The sequence below is a fragment of the Phyllostomus discolor genome, chromosome 3 (assembly GCF_004126475.2).
Source record: "Phyllostomus discolor isolate MPI-MPIP mPhyDis1 chromosome 3, mPhyDis1.pri.v3, whole genome shotgun sequence".
Classification (NCBI taxonomy): Eukaryota; Metazoa; Chordata; class Mammalia; order Chiroptera; family Phyllostomidae; genus Phyllostomus; species Phyllostomus discolor.
This window is the reverse complement of record NC_040905.2, coordinates 72,298,922-72,321,444: the sequence shown is the minus strand read 5'-3', so window position 1 is coordinate 72,321,444 and position 22,523 is coordinate 72,298,922. Positions and strand designations below refer to the sequence as shown.

The window sequence follows — 22,523 nt, the reverse complement described above, 5'->3', positions numbered from 1 at the left end:
AATTGAACCTGCGACACTGGTTCACAGCCCGCGCTCAATTCATTGAGCTACACCAGCCAGGCAGAATTTATTTTTGAAAATTGTGTATTTATTCTTACATGTTTAAACTTCAGTCACCTTCAAAGTACTCTCCATTTGATGCAATACACCTATCGAGACTTTTTCCCACTGCTTAAAACAGTTTTTGAACTCGGTGATTTTGCCGCCTTTTGTGCTTCTGACATTTTTTGTTTCACTTCCTCTACATCAGCAAAACATTTCCCTTTGAGGACTTTTTTTCATCCAGGGGAAAAAAAATACCTTGGAGTGAGATCAGGTGAATAGAGAGTGTGGGGCATGGTGGTCATGCCATTTTTTGGTCAAAAACTGCTGAACATTCAGCATGGTGTGGGCACATGCACTCACTCGTAAATCAGCCATCATGAAATGGGCAAACATGTTGGAAGAGTCCAAAAAAAAAATTCACTGAAGCCAAACACAGCCTCTCACGACAATACCAACGGGTACTCTGATACAGATGGATTCCTAGAACACTCACCTAGTGGGGGAAGTTTGTATTATAAGGGGCCTAACCTCCAGAAGATAATTCCATTTTGCGGGGGGGGGGGGGGGGGGTGCCTCCTTGTAAGTAATTTGGTGTTCTGTGACTGTAACCACAAAACCAGTTCAGAATGGTCCTGTCCGGTTTCCAACAAGATGGTGAGTTGCCTTTCAGAATCAACAGGCTAAAACCACAAGTCATGCAGCTGATGAATGCACAGAAGAGAGGCCTTTTACTTCCAGCCATGACCAGAACCAAACTCTCCCTGCCCTGCCTGCCCCACAACTCTCACCAAAAGAAGGGAAAGACTAGGACATAACTGAAACTTGAACAATGGAACCCTTTCAGAAGTGAGGGGTCTGTGGTCCAGAAAGAACCAGTGCTAAAGCCCCTTATTATAAATGAGCAAGTTCTAAGGTCTTCCAATTAAAACTTAGCCCACCAGTGTTTCCACATACCTGTTCCCCCCAACCCCTTAAACCCCCCCCCCCAACTCTGAATGGAGAAGGGGGAATTTGGATTCTGCCCCATCTCATTTGGTTGTCTCTCAAAAATAAACTCTTCCTTTGTTGCATACTTGATGCTTCAGTGATCGGTGCCTGCATGACAGGCATTCAAACTTGTGAGTTTGATTATAGGACTCAACTGCCAATGTGTGTGAGGGGTTCCTCCATACCAACAACAAGCAGTTCTTGGGACACCAGCAGGGTGTTCAATTCTGACCCATCTACCTGGAGATAGCATGAGATTCCAAAGGTAAAGGACCCAGTCCTATAAGACTTGTATCCTCACCTTCAAATACCATTCACAAGTTTAGGTTGTCACCCGTGCTTCTGACCAACTTGTTATAAATCGGAAGTTCCCTTCTCCCTCTCTTTTGGTTCAATTAATTTACTAGAGCAGCTCACAAAACTCAAGAAAATAATTTACTTACATTTACTGGTTTATTATAATAGGATATGATTAACACACACACACACACACACACAGATGAACAGCCAGGCGAAAGAGATGAGTAAAGTAAGATAATGTGAGAATAAGCTTGGAGCTTGCATGCCTTCTCAGGGGTGCCACTCTCTCACCACCTCCACGTGTTCACCAGCCCAGAATCATTCTGAACCCCACTCTCTTGAGTTTTTATGGAGGCTTCACTACATATACATGATTGATTAAATCATTGACCCTTGGCAATTAATTCAACCTCCAGCCCCTCTCCTACCCTTGAAAGTCAAAGGTGAGCCTGAAAGTTCCAACCCTCTAATTACAGGGTTGGTCCTCCTGCATTGAAACAAATGAAAAAAAATAAACAAATAGGGCTACATTAAACTAGTAAGTTTTTGCACAACAAAGGAAACCACCAACAAAACAAAAAGACAGCCTCCTGAATGGGAGAAGATATTTGCCAATGAAACATCTTATAAAGGGCTAATATCCAAAATATATAAGAAACTCATACAACTTAACACCAAAAGACAGCAAATTAAAAATGGGAAGAGGACCTAAATAGATACTTCTCCAAAGAGACTATATAGATGGCCAGTAACATATGAAAAGATGCTCAATGTCATTCATCATCAGAAAAATGCAAATTAAATCCACAATGAAATATCACCTCGTACCCGTCAGAATGGCTATCATCAATAAATCAATAAACAACAAGTGTTCAGATGATATAGAGAAAAAGGAACCCTCATGCACTCTTCTTGGTGGGATTGTAAATTGATATAGCCACTAAGGAAAACAATATGAAGTTCCTTAAAAAATTAAAACTAGGATTACCATATTTACTCACATTTCCTTTTTTGGATATTCACCCCCCCAAAATTCAAACACTGATTTGAAAAGATATATGCACCTCTATGTTCATTGCAGCATCATCTACAATAGCCAATATATGAAAGCAATATAAGTGTCCATTGATTGGTGAGTGAATAAAGAAGTTGTACATATATACAATGCAATATTACTCAGCCATAAAAAAGAATGAAATCCTACCTTTGCAACAGTGTGGATGGACCTAGTGGGAATTATGTTAAGTGAATTAAGTCAAACAGAAAAAGACAAAGGCCATATGATTTCACTTATTTGTGAACTCTAAAAAACACAAAACAAAGGAACATACAACAGAAACAAACACACATACGGGGAAGAAATTGATGGTTGCTAGATAAAAGGGGGATTGGGGAGGTGGGTAAAAAAGATGAAAAGGATTAAGAAGAACAAATTACCAGTTACAAAAACAGTCATAGGATGTAAACTACAGCATAAGGATTATGGTTAATAATACTGTAATAATTATATACAGTGTCAGATGGGTACTAGACTTACTGGGGTGATCACTTCATGAGATATATAAATGTGTAATCACTATGTTGCACACCTGAAGTGAATATAATATTGTATGTCAACTGTTACTGAAATATAAATAAATACACAACGGAATACTACACAACAAGAAAGAAAGAAGGAACTCCTACCTTTTGCGACAGCATGAATGGAACTGGAGAGCATTATGCTAAGTGAAGTGAGCCAGTTGGTGAAAAACAAATACCATATGATCTCACCTGTAAGAGGAATCTAATGGACAAAGTAGAACCAGAGGCATGAAAACATGGAACAGATGGACAGTGACCAGAGGGAAGTGGAAAGGAGAATAATGGTGGAAAGAAGGGGAAGGGACTAGTTAAAGAGCATGTATGGATGACCCATGGACATGGACAACAGTGTGGGGACTGACTGTGGGAGCAGGGGGGATGGGATGACCAGAGGGGGGCAAAGGAGGTAAAACTGGGACAACTGTAATAGAATAACAATTTAAAAATATTTTAAAAAATTTTTAAAGTAAATTTTTAAACATTTAAAATAATCATAAAATTAATGAGTACAAACTTTGTGGCTTGCTCTGTGCTCGGCGTTTTACATATTTTCTCACTTAATCCATATGATAATCTCATAAGATGGATTTTATTATCCCTGTTTCACAGGAGAGGTTTTAAAGATGCTTTCTCAAGGTCACAGAGCTTATTACTAAGCAATAGAATCAGAATTTTCGTCCAGGTCTACCTGATTCTAAAGCCCACTCTGTTGCTGTTCTGTGTATATTATACCATCGAAATTACACTCTGGAAATTGTAATTTTTTAGAAGGTAGTTTCTGTCAAGTGACCAAGATGTAGTTTCAGAGGAGTGATCAGGCCAGATGATCTCATGAACTTAAGGACTGAAGTGGCAAGGAAATGAAGATGGCAGTGGCATATCAGCTATTTGATGTCCAGTAGTGAAACTTTGAAGATGAGTAGCATTCATTGCTAAAAGTCCCAGTTTTCCTAAAAATTTTATGTCTCATAAAGTCTGACCTTTCTTATCTGGAGCTATGCTCAACTGACCCTTTTTGAGGAGTTCTACCACGTTATTTCAATAATGATGCTTTAGTTTTACAGAGGTTTCCCACCCTCATGGGGGAAAAAAAAACAAGTTAGAAAAGCATCTTGGGGACAGAGCATCTCATTCATCTCTGCATTCTGACCACAGGGCCTAGTGAGCTGCTAATGGGGCTCTCCCAGAGGAGTTTACTGCAGGGAGTGTTGACACTCGTTAACATTGATATAGTGACTGTCTTCCAGGTCACCTCCTTCTGGCAGCACAGAAAAAGGTATTTATGTCTGCAGTCCTCCTAGCTTTCCTTCCTAATAGCACTGCTACTTAATATTTAAGCACAGATAGGTGCCATTTAATAAAAACACTAATACAAAGGTTGAGAGAATAATCAGCTTTAACCTTGAATCAGCAACTCTTAAAAGAGAGGAATTATTACTATAGAAAACAAAGAAATTCTCCAAGGATAGTATTCAAAATATAGAATGGAAACTAATATACAGAATCTTGATGAATAGGTAATAGAATAGTTCATTAGAAGCCATTTTTCCTCCCCCTGATAAGCAAAGAACAAGAAGAACCTAGACCAACCCACCTCTGACTTATTACAGGCCTCATAAGAAAGGCGTGAAACTTCCTAAACAAGATGCCACAATTCAGGTAACTAAACTTTGCATCTTTCTTTTCCTATATCTTTCTTGTTTTTATTGTATTTTTACCTCCTCACATATTTTATGCTATTAAAATGTGTTTCTTTAAAAAGTATTTACTAAATGGATCTGCCTCTTGATTCATTGATCCTCCTTCTGGGAATATGTCTGTAGAAACCCAAAAGAACATAATCACCCGATGGTCATTGCAGCATTATTTATAATCACCCAGATATGGAAGCAGCTCAGTGTCCATCAGCAGATGAGCAGATAAAACAACTTTGGGACATTTACACAATGGAATACTACTTGGCTATAAAAAAGAAGAAAATTTTACCCTTTGCATCAGCTTGGATGGACCTGGAGAACATTATGCTAAGTGAAGTAAGCCAGTCAGAAAAAGAAAAATACCATATGATTTCACTCATATGTGGAATCTAATGACCAAACTGAACTAACAAGCAAATCAGAGACAGACTCATAGATGGAGAGCAGGATGACAGCTATGGAGGGGGGCAGTTAAGGGGTGGAGGGATCAAACAAAAAGGACAAAGGACTCATGGACATGGGCAACAGTGTGGTGATTGTGGGGGTGGTAGGTGGGGATAAGGGAGGGATGAATGGTAATGGAAAAACTAAAATAAAAAAGAAATGAAAGTACTGTAAAAGATAACAGTTTAATAATAATTATTAAATCATAGACTGCAATAAATGTTATTCAAATAATTGGGGAAGAAAATAGGGGAGAGAAGGGTATGGAAAAGAAGAAAGCATGGGAAGATAATAATAAAAGCCTATTAGTGAAAAATCACACACGTCTAACTAGCAAGAAGGAAGGCTGCAGCAGAACATGTTACACTTATGAAAGACTAATAATGATGATGATGGTGATGATAATTATAGCTAAAACTCCTGTTTGAGAAATGAAATAAAGAGGCAGCCATGGAAGACTGCTAAGTATGGAGTGAATAGCTCCTATTTTGGGTTTGAACTTTAGAATTAAAAAGCATGCAAAAGGAATAATTTACTATAGCGTGGATGAGGAAAACCAATACTTTGAACAGGAGTTCTGGCTGCTCATTTTAGCCTGCATACCCGATTGGCATGATAAAGTATAGCACCTGTGGGAAAATATCTGATCTAAGTGATGTTAGAGAAGTTTTCACACGATTTAGAAGCCCCAGAACCTTATGGTCAAGGACAATTCAGGGTGAGGAAGGATGTCTATGTTCTTGACACCACAGAGAATATGAGCTATTTTTCAGATTAAGAGAAAGATTCTGAAGGTTAAGAATTTCTCATATTTCATTTTACAAGTCAGTTGGACTTTTTCCCCCCAAATAAGTGAAATAGAAGACACGTTATAAGCAGTTTTAACAATAGACACTGCTTTCGCTTGAAGGTAGCCTATTAAATTTAAGGAAAAAGATACTGCTTCATAAGTAAATGAAACTAACTTAAAAATCAATTCCACCTTATGCAAAATAACTATTTTTGGTAAAAGATTGCCTCGACGTATTGTCAAACAGTGGAAATAGTTATGTCTTAGTTTAATATAAACTTTAATACATTTTTTCTTTAAGATTCTTTTGGTTCATCTAAAATGTTACTTTATTGACAGTATAAGTTAAATTATGATAGTAGCTCAATAATCAAATTATCTTAAGAAAATAAAGATGAAAAGTAAATATACACTTCATGATGTTTTACATGAAATCAACCTGACCTCATCCTAAATTTTAAGAGAAAAGTTAAGTTAAAAGTTAACTTAAAAGTTAAGTTAAAATCAAGAGATTTTAAAGAGAAAAGTTAAAATCAAATCTCTATTTCAGGACTGGACTAGAATAAAATATCTAAGCTGTTTAGATCATTAGCCACTTGAAGTAAAAGTATATCAGATACATAAGGTCTCAATGAAAACAAATGACTGTATTATGCCAAGCTCAGTAACACAAAAATACCCCTATTTGTTCTCCTTTTCTCAGACACTGCAGCCTTTAGCATCTCATAAATCCTAGCTAATTACATGTCAAGAGAAAAGGTTAATTATAAGTTTAATATGCTTCCCTTTTGTATCTAATGAATCAAAATAACACATGGAGAACATTATGGGAATAGGGGAGAAATGCAAATACATTAAAATAATTACTTCAGTGGGTTCTATATGTGAAGAACTTCCTAAACAATGATGTCATCCCACAACAGAAAACACTGCCTCACTAGATAGGCTACTCCTTTAACAACCATCTATGGAGCACTGACTCTGTCCCAGTCATGCTGGGCTAGGTTCTGGGTTGTATAAGGAGCAAATATAGGTAAGACAGTATTTCTGCTCTCAGAGAACTCATAGCCCTGGGCAGTGCACTTGTGTGTTTGGAGGTCCTGTCCCTGCAGTTCCTTTAGAAGCAGATGGTACACGACTCTTCAGCTGATATCAAAGTCAGCCCCCTCATTGTTACTTAGGCTGCAGACCTCAGGGGTTTCTTCTTGCCAAAAAGTTTTTTAATTTAATTTCTAGGAGAGCTATAGACTTCTAAATGCCACAGAATTTTGTAAATTTAAAGCGACATGTAATAACTTAAATATAAAAAAGAGCTTTACTATACCAGGATTAAAACTTCATTTCACAGTATAAAAGAGAATAATATCGTGTCTTCACTGATAAGTCATTTCAAGATTACTCTGGTGTCAAAATTACCAGTGCTAAAGTACCATAAGCTAGTCTGCTAATTACATTCCACTTTAGTAAGCTGTGCTGCTCTAAAAACATCAATATATCTTTCCTCATTTTATTTACTTTATTTGAAAGTCCATAGCATCAGTGTCAACTTAATCCTCCAATGTGCTATGAATAATGAATCATTCATTTTATCCATTAAAGTACAGATCTGCCTTTACCTGGAGACTCCATGATTGTGTCTCACTCCAGGAAGGTTTGCTTTCACAGTGCAGAGAAAGAGGATGTGCTTCTCTATTAGGGAAATCCCTCACCAAGGATCTAACTGGTGAGTATTGCTGATGCAGAACAAATAACTTGAGCACTAGGGCAGCACATGGCACCACTAGTAAAGCACAATGGTGTTTGGGAAACGAACAAGGTCCCTAATTAGCCACTCTATAGTCTTATTCTTTGTAAGGATAATTTGCTGGATAAAATGATTTGGCCGTGCAACATTTTTTACATAAACTATCTCTAACCTTCACAACAATGGCCTAAAATAATCTTTACCATCTTCATTTTACAGAAGAAGACATTTAATCTCCAAAGTAGGTCTATCTCTAACTTTCACAACAATGGCCTAAAATAATCTTTACCATCTTCATTTTACAGAAGAAGACATTTAATCTCCAAAGTAGGTGAAATTGCCCAATGTTACAGAAAATAAAGCAGCCAGAACCAGCATTTGCATCCAGATCATCCTGCCATCATATTTCGTCTCACCACATAGCACTGCCTCTCCTACAAACCCATTCTCTACCTTGAAATGGTGGCTCTATATTCAAAATAGCCACCAGAACACAGAGGTCAGCAGTTTTTATAAAACTGGCACAGTTGAATCATCAGTTTCTTCATAAAGCAATATGATTAATGAGATATTCACCCAGATATTGGAAATCCTTCAGTTTTACTTTGCCATGTTTTGGACACAGATCTGAAGCAAACATGTCTAGCCTCAAAGAACAGAACCTGTCAAATCAACAGAGTCACATCCTCATTTCCCATCTCTCTCAACCATTTTTGAAGCAACAAGTATTGTGTATGGACAAAGCAGGAAAGGCTTACATTTGATAATAGCAAAGCAAATATTTGTCCCTGAAGGAAAGACTGCAATTCATGCAAAGTAAGCTTGAAGAGGAAGCTGTGTTGCATTCTGTGACTGAGATGAGTCTATCATACATCAGCTCATGTCACTGAAGGCACAAAAACTGTGAAATCCCTCTAAAAAGGTGACAGAAATTTCAAAATAATGAGAGGCTGGTATGATCAGTTTTTACCTTTTGTAGAGCCATTATTAAAGGGTCAAGCATCAGTGTGTCAGGATGTCCTGTTGCCTTTAGATAGAAATTGCTTAACTTCCAAAGATATGTGGTTCAATTGAGGGAAAAAACCTGTGTTTTGTGTTAGAATTTATCAGGTAATTTTTTTTAAAGTTCTTTCTGAATGATGCATAATATAATAGTGCATCTTGCAATCAGTAATATCTTAGTTTCAATGAAATATGATCCAAGAAAATCTAATTACCATGCCTGGCACATGGTAAGTACTTTCTAAATGTTAGTTATATATAATAAGCAACTCTCTGACCACAAAACCAAAAAAAAAGACTATAACATTATATGTGTACATATATCACTGTAGACATTTAATCAACAAAGATTTAGAGAGAATATGTAAACACACAAATAACATTATTCTTTAAATTACAGTTTGCATTCAACATTTTGTTGTACTAGTTTCAGGTGTATAACACAGTGGGTAGACATTCACAGAGATTACAAAGTGTTCCCTTGGATAATTTGAGTGCCTACCTGGCACACAAATGATATCATGTTAGGTCAGTGGGTTAATGGATTTTTTCTGTCTGTTTGCAAATTGTTACAGAAATTTGCCATTTTCTTATAATTTAAAAAATGTACTTCATGAGCATGGTAAAAAAAAATCAACAGTTTAAGGGGTATATAAATGAAATGTCTCTCTGATCCCAGACCCCATTTTTGTTTTCAAGAAGCAATTACTGACTTCATTTTCTTATATAACTTTCTTGAATTTTTCTCTGCATAAACAAGTATGTGTGTGTGTGTATTATAAAGAATACACTTTATTCTTACACAAATGCAAATAAATAAGGCCTGTCTAGAAAAAGTCCAGCCAATGTTAATATAACAAGTAGAGTTTGCATGACATTGATGTAACCTGGTGGCCAAGGAGAGTGGACTGGAATGCACATGTGTGAACAAGGACAACTTCACTGTACTTGTCAGTGGGGGTGGTAGACACTGTTGAATAAACGTGTACTGTGTGGCGTCACATTCAAAATGACTGAGTAGGGCAATGAATCTACATCAAATTTTGTGTTAAGCTTGAACATTCCTCTGCAGAAGCTATTCAGATGATTCAGAAGCCTTTTGGGGGTGATGCAATGAGTGCTGTGCAAATAAAAGTGTGGCATGAATGCTTCAAAGACGGTTAAAAATCCGTTAATTGATCCACATTCTGCAAGGCCTGAAGCAAGCAGAACGCCTAAGAATGTTGAACGTGTACAGGTTGCAATAAACAAAGATTAGCAACTGACAATGTGAGAACTAGAAGCTGATTTGGAGATTTCAAAAACTGCTGTGTCTGAGATTTTGACCCAGGATCCTGGCATGAAATGCGTCATGGCAAAATTCATTCTGTAGCTTCTGCTACCAGAGCAGAAGGAACATCATGCTACATTTGCTTATGACTTGATTCAAATCACTGTCAATGAACCAGATGAGAAGGTCACACACAGCTTTGAAGGGGACTGAGGCATCACTGTCCTATGTACAATGTTTCTTGTACCTTGTATCTTCTTCAATCAGTGTCTCCATTTTTTCATAATACATGGCTGAATATTTTCAGACAGACTTCATACTTTACATTCTATTCTCCATTTTTATTTTTATACTCTAGTGCTAGACCTTGAATAGTGTTCTATAGCTCCTGTATATTTCAATCCTTTTTGACACCCATGTAGTATTTTTATCTGTTAGGACTCAATGTAGAAAACAGAAATCACTCTAGGTGTTTCAGATAGAAAAGTGTTTAAAGCAGGCCATTAGGTATTTACACAATTGTAGCATGAGTTCAAGGAAAAGACAGTAGTGTGCCACCAGGTACTGAGTGAGGGCCCACCACTGTAATCCAGAGGTCAGCAAACTGCTGCTGTTTCCACTGCTCCAGCCTCACAACTGCCCAGCTCCCCCTGAAGCTGGTGATTGGAGGCTGACTGCTACATCCGGAACACTGCTTGTAGATAATGACAAAGCCAACTGCACACTGTAATGCTAGGACTGGCTGCAAATGAATTGGCAGCTCATTAAAAAGCAGAAGGCCACTAGCCTACTTCCTGAAGGTGACTCTCATTGGTGGAAGGAAGCACATTCTCAGTCAGAGCCCCAGCAGCAAGAGAGTTTGAGAAAAGAAGTGGAAAGGAACATAGAAAAGGATAGAAATGGATATTTGTGCTAATAGACTGTAAACAACAGTGTTTCACAGTATCCATTGGCTATAAATTATTTAACCATTCCCCAATTATGTGTGTGTGTGGAGGGGTGATAATATGGTTGTTGGCTACCTAACAGCATTTTGTTATTACAAACAATGAGGAAATAAATGTCAGCCAAAATATGTTTTTGAGTATCAAATTCTAACTTAAATTCTTGGTATTACCAGTCGGTTACCTACATCTTTACATAATAAGGAAGGAAAAAACACGTCCCACACTGCCTGAAACACAAAATGCCATTAGTAGCTCAATGATTACATCAAAGATGAATTAAAATTTTTAAAAATGTTAATCATGTAACATTTTAATCATACAGAAGAATGCCCCATATCCCCATTTGCTCTCCTATAGCTGTGATCTATACATTTTAGAAATATTTTCATTCCTCTATCTTAAAATACACAGGAGACCTGGGTTTGCAGGTTCAAGCCTCTCACCAAAATCTCACCCCCCCTCACCCCTGTGGTTTCATTGTGTTTACCATTCCTGCCCTACGTGGTGTGGCTGTTGCAGGTGGGTGCAGGGGACCAGGTTCTGGGTGATCATGAACATAAATTGAACCAAACACACAGAGAGTTTATAGCACATAGAGAGAGAGCAGATTTATTAAGTGATAGTACACTCCAGTAGACCAAGAGCTCATTTTTTTTTTCCTGCTAAGAGACTGCCTTCCGGGACCCTGGGCTATGTTATAATGATAAGATCTTGAGGTGTCTAGTAGTAGCTGCAGCTCCTGCCACTGTAGCTGATGTGGCCTCTTGAGGAGGCTTTCCTTACCCTGAGGTCACTCTAAGGGAACTCGCAAAGATTATAGAAGTCTCCAAAGATACCTCTGATGTTCTAGCTGGATTATCAAGATCAGTAGACTCACTGGTAAGTATAGTCACGGATAACCACCTTGTCCTTGACTATTGTCTAGCAGAATAAGATGGGGTATGTGCTGTTATCAGTAAAACCTGCTGCATCTATGTAAACAGTTCTGGAATGGTCAAAACTAACATAAGGAAAATTTATGAACAGGCAGAGTGGCTATGTAAATTCAACAAACAGGGCCAAGGAGTTAGGAATACCCACACCTTCTGGCTCCCTAGCTTAACATAGCTACTAGCCCTCCTAGCTTCCTTAATAATATTGCTGCTCTTAATGATTTTAGGACCTTGTTTCATTTACTTGTTAAGTTGTATCTTCTAGACCTAAGCAGTTCCACATCAAAATGATGATGCTCTGAGGTTTCCAGCCAATCCCTAAATATAATGTTGAAGCTGACCAACATACAGCATCCATGGCAGACTCAGAAATTCCTCTTCAACCTCTGGATAGAATAGGAAGAGAGTTCCATGGTTCTCAGTAGGCAGGGACTACTGTCCAGTCTAAGTCAGTCTAAGTTCAGAAGAATGATCTTCACCTTTCAACAACCCTAAAAAGATTTTTGAGAACTGTGTCTCTCAGGGGGAAGTTGAGGCAGAAGATAGGCAGGAGTGAGGAAACTCCAGAGGTGCCCCAGGACTAGGAAAAAGTACGTCAATACAGGACAGAGACCCTGTTCTAAGACTGATTGCCCCCACTCTCTGGAAAAGCACTGAATCACAATGAATCATGACTGTACCTGCACAGGAGATGCTACATGACCCCTGCTTCATGATAATAGCATTATAATAAATTAGCATTGCAGGCCTCCCTCTCCCAGTGGAGGAAAATCATGGGAGACCTCATGTGCAGTAGTTTAAAAGTAATATAGTTACTTGTACATGCATAATAAAAGCCTGCCAACACTAGCCAGGCAATATCTGTCCTAAAAGAATAGAATCCCTCAAGCTATTGGGGGTCAACCTCTACTCAGCAATGACCTGCTCCCATGTTCTGTGGAGTGTACTACGGCTTAATAAATCTGCTCTCTCTTTTTCTGCTATAAACTCTCTGTGTGTTTGGGTCAATTCATTGTTCATGATCACCAAGAACCTGGTTACCTGTGCCCACCGTGACAAACACAAACAAGGAAACTGGTCCTCAGTGAGGTGAAGAACTTGCCCAAGGTCACAGGCCGCCCTTGCCTGAAGTGAGAATTTGTTCTCTCTCTCATGACTAAGCAGGAATTCATGAAACATGACTCAGGCTGAGGCGAAGGAACGAGTACTTGGTATAGCCACACAGTACAGAACCCCGATCTCGGGATAACCCACAACATGTTCTACAGCCACAGACCCCGCCTCACGCCAGCGCCTCTCACCATGCTGACCAGCAAGCGAGTGACTGCAGTTTAGGACAAATCTCCTACTGGAAAAGCGATGCAGAGTGCATGTATGTGTTCAGGTAGTCAGCCAGCCAGCCAGTGACTCATTCATTAACTGACTGCTTATTCACAGACCACTTAAGGTCTGTGGGGACTAAGAAAATAATATAAGCTACAGCCTCCCTTACGCTCTCAAAGAATATACAGTCACTTCGAAGAGAACAGATAAATACATACCAAACATTTAAATAAAAATTAGAGTACAAGACAGCACAGTATCTTTGTAATATCCTTGTGAAGTTTAACAACTTTTATACTTTTAAAAATATAGTTTTAAACACCATTTGTTCCTATCATACAGCTTCTAACTTTGTTAACCTACCACCGTGGGTCGTATGACAGGGAAAAAAATCCACGAAGGGGCTCGAACAGTGAGTAACTTCAGGAATCCATCATTACATGCTCAGGTCAATCTTCAGCTCTCTGAAAATGACATGCAGTTTTCATCCTAGCTCTTGTTTTTACCAAGGACAATGATTTTTGTAATGAACTATAGAAATGATCCCTGAAAGTATAGCCTTAGGACAATGATTCTGTAAAAATATACCAGTAAAATTCCTACATAAAGAACCAAAAAAAGAAGGCCCTGCCACCCATGATTAAACTTGAAGGGTGGAAACTACTCCCTCCTCCAGTAGCCTGTGCACGTGGGGAGGGGAAAGCGAGGTGGAATTGGGCCAGGTTTGGCTGATTGGACATTCCGTGTGAGGTGGGGGCCAGGGGACAGCCTGAGGTGCTGCCTCATGGCAGCCAGCGCCCAGGAACACGGAGTCCCGCGGAGTTGCATGAGTGGGACAGGACAGAGAGAAGCTAGAAAAGTCCCTGGGCAAGTGGAATAGGGAAACTGAGGCAGACAGCTGAACATAATGGCTGAGCAATTTACAGCCAGGTGCCGACGGTCACCAGGGTGGAAGGCCCCAGTGCCTGGCAGGGGGCAAACTGAGAAGACAAGAATCTCACCTGCAAGGTAACCTTTCTTCTCCCACCTTTCCTCCCTGGAAGTAAATCTAGGCCTCAGGTGTATGTCGGCGCCAGACCCAGAAAAGCAGCAAAACCAGGTGGGCAACACCAGGACCAAATTCAATAACTAAAGACCCACTGCCCTGCCACTGACCAATGAGTGGAGACCATGACCCCAAAAGGGCACCCCTTGAGAACTGATGAATATTCTGTTGAACCTACGCCATTTCCTTTTTCCTCTACGTCTCTCCTCTTCTTTCTTCACTGGCATGTGTTTCCTAAACTCTAAGGCGATGGGCATCTGGCAGCTTGTCCCAGGCTCATCCCTGGAAGCTGTCCGCCAGCCTCCTCTCTGACTGCCCAGTGAACTAAGGCAGCCCAGCCTAGGCTCTCCTATTGCTTCTTCTCTGCTAAGCCCTCCCTTGTTTCACTCTCCCCAGCTTAGTACATGTATCCTGTTAGTCACCTGGACTCGTGTTGTGAAACCTTTCCTACGTGCAGTCACGAACCCACACACTACAACTGGCTGTAGGCAGACCCGCTCAGGGCCAGGCCCTGTCCGGTAGCACAAGTGTCCTGTGGCAACAGACTGTTACTGTGCTGTAATTTTTTACTATAACCGGAACCTATTGGTTCCTGTCCCTTTTTGAGTCTAGATACCAGCTATCCTACCAACTCAGAAGTCTATCCAATAACCTTACAATAAATTTGTTTTGTTTATTTAAACTTTTTAAATTTTTATTTAAATTATTTTTGTTTTTCAATTACAGTTGAATACAGTACTATATTAATTTCAGGTGTATACCCCAGTGATTAGACATTATATAACTTAGCAATCAGCCTGATAAATCTCATACCCATCTGACAACATACATAGTTATTAGAATATCATTGGCTGTATTCCCAACACTGTACTTTACATCCCGATGACCATTCTGTAACAATCCATCTGTACTTATTAACCCCTTCACCTTTTTCACCCATCCCCAAACCCCTTCGCTCTGGCAACCATCAAAACCTTCTCTATATTTATGAGTTTGTTTCTGTTCTGCTTGTCATTTACTAGATATGTATTTATTGCCATTTTATTATCCAAATTTTTTATCTTTTTTGGTTCTATTTTTAAAGAAGACCCTTTAACATTTGAGCCTAAATTAGTCAGAATCAGTAGCTATTGTTTGCTATGAGGAATCCAGAGGAACAGGAGGTTTGGGGGCTTTGGGGCAGGGGCGTGAGGGTGCCGAGTGGCAGTGATCTCCAGTGGGGGTGAAGGGTGGTGTGACCAAGAGAACACGCCAGGGTATCTGTGGTGGACAATGGTGGCAAAAGTAGGGGCTCCACACTGCCTTTGGCAGGTCCTTGAGTGCCACCTGCTTTATGGTAAAGGCTGAGGTACAAAGACCACTGAAGTCAGAGCTATAATCCAGTCACCGCCCACTCTAGTAGCTGTGTGGCCTTTTTAGGCATAAGTTTCTCACTCACACTTTACAGTGAGGAACAGAGCTCTCAGAGAGCCCTTCCTGGGTTCTGTAAGTGTCCTTGTTACCCCAGACATCCAAGACTGTAATATTTTTTCTACTTTTAAACATTTTAAAAGTAATTTTTAATTTTTCAATTATAGTTGATCTACAGTATTAAACTGGGCTCAGTTCATTTGATTTACTTTTTGTTCAGTAAATATCTATAGGTTACATGTTTCTAGTAATAAATAATAACTTTTTTTGCTGGTGAAATTTGCCTTCCTGACCATAAAACATTTACTTTTAGCAAAACTCTGAATAAAGAAATAATTTCTACATAACTGTAATGTAATCACAGTTATTTACTTTATAAAATTAAATTAAATTTAAATTAATTTTATAAAGTAAATAATTAAATATTAGTAACTTTGTTTTAAGTGTCATTTGAAGATTATTATTTTTTTTATTGTTGTTCAGGTACAGTTGTCTCCATTTTCCCCCATCACTCTGAAGATTATTTCTATCATATCATTTCCTAAAACACTATATTTTAAATGTGTATAAAACTTAATGAAGATTGTATTAGTCAGGATTCTCAAGAGAAATAGAACCAATAGGAGATTTTAAGTAGATAGATTTATTATAAGGAATTGGCTCACAGGATTATGTTGGCTGGCAAGTCCAAAATCAGCAGAGTTGTCTGGCAGACTGGAGATTCAGGAAAGAGTCGATGTTGAAGTTCAAGTTCAAAGGCATTCTGCTGGCAGAATTCCTTTTCTTCTAGTGAGGTCAGTCTTTATCTATGAAGACCTTCAACTGCTTGGATGAGGCCCACACACATCATAAAAAAGTAATTTGCTTCACTTAAAGTCTACTGATTTAAATGTGAATCACATCTAAGAAACATTTTTACAGAAACATCTAGAATAATGTATGACCCCATGTCTGGGTACTGTGCCTGGACAAGTTGACACACACAGTTAACCACCACAGTACATAGAGTTACGTGTTGAAATGAATGGCGCAGGCAGTAAATGCTATCCATTATCATGGGAAGAAAGGAAAACCCACTTAGCTGGACTGATTGGGGAAGGCTTCATGGAAATGGTATGGCTTCAGCTGTGCCTAGGGATAGGTGAAGTTGGTGAGAGCTTCCATTTTCCTTCTCACCATTAGGAAAGACAGTGAATGGCAGAGACAAAGGCAAGGAAGATTTTTCCAGATATTCCTTGCTATATCATTCTTAGTGAGTAACCACTTACCTTCTCCATAAGCCTATCTGAAGCCTAATTAATTACTCTAGATGAACACAGACTTATTTAAAATCTTTTAGAAGAAAATAGGAAGCTATTAAACCAAGCAACCACAGCTAACATTTCTTATTTACTCTATGCATCAATCACTTTGCTAAGCATATTCTCTAGTTTAATAGACTCAAGACATAATACCTTAAAGTAGGTGTTGCTATTATTCCTACTTTATAGTTACAAAGACTGAAGCTCAAAGAGGTTGAGTCACTTGTCCCAAATTACCCAGTGACAACTGGATGGGAAGCCAGGATTGAAATCTAGGCCCGCTTGATGTGGAACTCATGATTTTCAACACCAAACTAGATGTAAATAAGAAAAAAGTTGCTAGCAAGATAAGAAATTGACAATGTAAGTCAATCTTAAGTTTATCTTAATTTTGATTCCCCTCAAAGCAAACTTGAGACAAGTTTCCAGATGCACATGAGCCCATCTAGGAGGTGCTCTTGGGAAGCACAGTGTGAGAAGGTATGGCAGAGAAAGGAGGACATCCAGTAAAGAGTGTGTTAACACATTATTGTGTGGGCTCAGTCCCCCTGAGAACCCTAAGAGATGCTGCAGAATGTGGCTGAGAACTGACCCACCAAGGGGCAAGGAAGCTGGCACATTTACCTACCAGTTCTCACCCATCACTGATGGACTGTTGTTCCTAAAGAGAAGAACTTCATAACATTACCAGCCTTTAGGGTCTGTGGGGTGAACCAGATTGCAGGTGCTGAAGGATGGAAGCCCTTGGTGTGTATGGAAACTACCACTGACATTACAGGTGAGCTTCACATTGGGCACACAGGCTATGATTGTGAAATTGACAGCACCTGCTACAAGATACAAATTAATTCAAAACAATTAATAACCAGATAATTTCCACATTGTGTTAGAACTGTTCATTTCATAAATAAATGGATTTCTGCTTCAGTGAAATTGTAACGTGAAATAAATTAGCTTTCATCCTTCAAATTCCCCATTTAAGTAACTCGTAATATAAAAGAAACTAAAATGATATTCATTTCTAAGAACATACTAGAACTGATTATAGATTCACATGCCTGGGTTGCAGGCCAGGTCCCCAGAGGAGGCCACCTGAGAGGCAACCACACATTGATGTTTCTCTCCCTCTGTTTCTCCCTCCCCTCTCTCTATAAATAAAAAAATATAAATAAATAAAATCTTAAAAAAAAACATGTGCAGCATCAACCAGGCCACACCAGTGTTGCTCTGGACAACCACCAACCATTGCAAGTAGATAATTGCTGCTTTCACTCATGCTGGAGACACATGCAACGTGTGTGTTCACATGAGAGGATTGCGCTTGCAAATCAGAAAGTCTGAAGTTGTTCCGGAGAACAATTTTCTCTCTCTTCCAAGTGCCATCCTGGTGATTTTCTGAAATAAATCATGTGTGCACCAATATACCCTAATTTTGTGTATTTTTCCCTTACATCAGACTATCCCAGACATACCCTATCTGTTTAGCCACTTTTTCTTCATGATGTAGCAATAAGCAAGCAGAAGCTCCATTTTGTTTACAAAGATCCCATTTTCCATATATGGGTAACAAACTGGATACTTAAGGTAGCAAACAGCGAAATCATAATATCCCCAAAAGCATGAGCTTGGGGCTACTTTAAAACTGCTTGTTTCCTTATCATATGACTAAAATTTTTAATTGCTTCTAAATCATGGGTTCTAATAGATGTTTTCTTTATGCTTCTCACAGCAGAAGGAGCAGTGGCCCAGCTGCTCTCCTGTAAACTTTGAACGTTGTGTAATGACTTCGTAACTAGTGAGTTCACAGGAGGCTTAGGAACTGACAGTTTAAAAATAAAGCATTTGTTACAGAGAAAATGAGAAGTTTATTACAGAATTTCTAGAGCTGCCTTCTAAATAAATGTGGAGAGATCTTCAAGAAAAATGGAAAGGTGGAGAGAGATGGCAGTTCAGTATCACAGAGTTAAGCCAAGGGTGCGCTCCTGGCGATGCTCAATTGTCATCTATCATGTGAAGCTAAAAAACCCTCTCATTTTTCAGCCTGGAATTTATTTCTATAAATACCTCAACCATTAAGTTTATTCTGTAGAGACTGAAGTTACTGCCTCATTAAAAACAAAGCACCCACAACCTATTTCTGTAAGAACAGAGATTGATATTTAATACAGAAGTTAGTCTTAGAGTCTTAGAGTCTAAAATTCTCCAGAGTTTGAAAAGTTGAAAACTATACTAGTTGATGGGAAATAGCATTCATTCTTAATTTTTTTTCTTTTTGCCTCCTAGTAAAAGTAGGCAAAAGATCCAAATGTGCTTCAGGATGTAATTTTCACTTAACATGCAGTTGTCACCATGGACATTTTCTTTAAATCTAGAAAAGTACCTCAAAGGATAATTAAACAGAATAATAAATTAAGAACATTTATAGGAGACTCCACACTTTTTCCATCATAATCAAAGTCAAAATCACATTTCTAATTTAATATTCAGTATTTGAACCCACCTAAGTGGGTTCCTATCCTTTGGCAACTTGGAGAATCTTTTCACTACAAGTTCATTTGGCAAAAAACTGCAGACTTTGTATCCTGTGAACATGAGGATACTCAAGAAATGCTCTGCATGTCAGGTTTGTCTGCATCAATATCTTGGGTCTCAATCACAACTTATTTTAATAATTTGTTTACGTTAGGACACCAGGAAGGCAAAATATATTCTACCTGTTCTTTGTAACTAGAATCACCAGTTTCACCATTAGAATTATTATATAGGGTTATTTTGCTATTAATATCTGCTTATAGATATAGCTAAATATTTGAGGTAACAAAAACAACCCTTACTAGAGATAATAAAATAAAACCATTTCTAAAACATGATGTAAAAATTTCAAATACTACTTAGGGGGTAGTAAAAATAGCCAATCTCAGAGTCTGTCTAATTTTTTTCAAAGCTAAAAAAAAAACAAAACAAAATCTAACTACAGCAGAATGGACAGGAATGCAGTACTTCATTTCCTATCGCTCTACATCCATATTGATGGAAAAATAATCCAAGCACATAGACTTTTAGGATGTTACATTTTCATAAATACAAGCACAAGTAAGTTTCACATAGTGTTGATTGTGAGTGCTTCTTTATAGGTAACAAAGTTATTATATTTCTTTCTGTCCTCTGTTATCTTTATTCATTCTCGGTTTTCAGTACAAACATTTCTGCTGCTGGGTTTTAACCTTTACATTCTCTTTGAATTAAGCTTTCCCCTCTATCTTTGGCAGCATTTTTCTCTTCTCCAAAAATTTCAACGTGTTTATTAAATTCTGCACATTCCACTCTTTCGGTAAGAGAGTGGTTACTGGAAGTAGCTTTCTGTGTCTGCCGCCGCCCTCTAACCTAGCTGCAATCACACAGCATCATTTTTTAGGTGTTTATCAGTTGAAGATGCCAAGTTTATGAATTAAATAAAACAAGGAATTCATAAATGTTTCTAAGTGTGCAGTTATCTTTTTTGAAGGTTAAGACACATTAGCTCTGTGAAACTCATCTTCCTCATCTGTAAAGTGAGGATGTTCAAACACACAATCTCTAAGGTTCCTTTCAACTCTAACATTCTAGATTATAGGCTGTGGGATCAAAATGCATAGATCTTAATTCTGGATAGAATTAAGAAAGTTGCTTAGCCAATCAGTTAATGAGGATAATAACTCTTATGTAACAGGGTTGCTATAAAAGTTAAATAACTCAATGTACATTAAGCACATTGGCCAGTGCCTAGCATATAAGTGTCCTTTAATATTAGCTCCTGTTATTATTATTTTATAATATCACTTTATAAGTAGATATTCATTTAACCTTTCATTTATTTAAAAAAATTTTATTAAACACATTCAGTACAGGTATTGGGAATTTTAAAAAACCAAGTAAAACATTCTTGATCTCAGGGATACTAGAGTTTCATGAAGAAGAAAAATAAGTAAATAAATACTTATGACTCAGTGCATTAAGTGCTTTAATAGCAGAAGAAGCTTGGGTATGAGCAAGTAGTATGAGGGCAGGTTATGGGATGGATGAGATCATAGCTAAGTTGAATGCTCACACTTGAGCTAGGATTAACTAGCATTAGCAAGGGCACAGGGGTAGGGACTGGGGGAAGGAAGGAGTGAGGATGTCCATGTAGAGCGAATAACATGAACAAAGACTCAGGCACATAAAACAGCACTGAGTGTTTAGCAATGTAGATGGTTCTGTATGTCCAGAAAGGAAGATGCATGTGGCAAGCAGCAGACAAGCCAGTGAAGAAAATAGGGGGCCAGCATTTGTGAAAGGAGCAGAAGAAAGGAAATCTGGGAAGAATGAGAAGGAACAGGTAGAGGAAGAGAGGAAAATCAAGGTTGGATCGCTCAATTTTATAAGATATGGCAGGGAGATTGTTACCTTATTCCTCTTTTTCTCCCTTTCTTTGGATTAGTGGAGTTTTTTATGCTTTTGGTTAATCTCCACTATCGATCCATTAGCTATACTTTTTTGTTTTTTTCAGTGGTTGTTCTAAGGCAAGAGTGGCAAGTTTTTCTGCAGAGTTCCAGAGAGTAAATGTTTTAGTCTTCATGGGCCATAGAAATATGAAAACAAATGGGTTTGACTGTGTTCCCATAAAACTTTATTTATATAAAAATGGCCTGGGCTCACAGGTTGTAAATAGTTTGCCAACTCCTGCCCTAGGGTTTACAATATCCATCTTTAACTTATAATCATGTATCTTTAAATAATATTATACCACTTCAAAGTATATTTCAAAATTATGCTATAGTATACTTACTTCCATCTCTCTCCTCTCATACTTTGTGCTATTGTTGTCATAGTTATAAATTTTACTTCTACACATTGTAACCTCCAAAATACACTTAATTTTAATTATCTTTTTAAAAGATATTTTAAATAATAAAAAATAATTATTTTTATTTTGTAAATATGTATTAAACACATATTTACAATTTCTACTTAGCTTCATATCTCCATCAAATTTCTATCTGCTATCATTTTCTTTTGCCTCAGTGGGATTAGGGTGTCTGGAGTAATTAGGGGCTGGTTAGACATTTGTTTCTTTCTCTACTAGTCCCCTTCATGTGGCTAGCTTGGCTCCTCACACTGTGGTAGTCTCAGGGTGGTCAGATTTTTTTTACATGATGACTGGCTTCCCACAGAACAAGTGTTCCAAGAAGGAGTCACTCCAGAGACCAGACAGAAACTACTAGGTTTTATATTACCTAGCCTTGGTTGTTATGCAAGCCCTTTTCCACTGCATTTTATTGGTAAAAAAGTGATTTATGGGTCAGCCCAGATGAGGGCTACACAAGGGCTTCAATGTCTTGGGTCCAGGCTAGGGTTTGGGGTAGAATTGTGGGGAGGTATATCCTTAAAGACAAGCTGCCACAGCCCAATGATAATAAGGATTATTGTATATAAGACTGTTGAGGAAGACATTTCATTGAAGAGGTGGACTTAAGACGCTGAAGGATATGTGAGTATTCCCTAATGAAGGAAATGTGCTCGTGGTGAAATGAGCATATCTCTCAAGAGGTTTTGGATTTGAATTCTGCCTCTTTCCGTGTATTAATCATGTAGCTTCAGTTCACAACCTTACTGATTAGTTTCAAGGGTGAATTGGAAACAGTGATAATATATCCCAAAAGTGTGGATTCTAGCAGGGTTCA

The 22,523-nt window shown here is 38.3% G+C and overlaps 1 pseudogene; it reads right to left on the bottom strand.

Annotated features, from left to right (window-relative positions):
- Positions 1-13,507: 13,507 nt before the first annotated feature.
- On the bottom strand, positions 13,508-13,627 carry LOC114513615 (annotated as a pseudogene).
- Between the last annotated feature and the right edge of the window lie 8,896 nt (positions 13,628-22,523).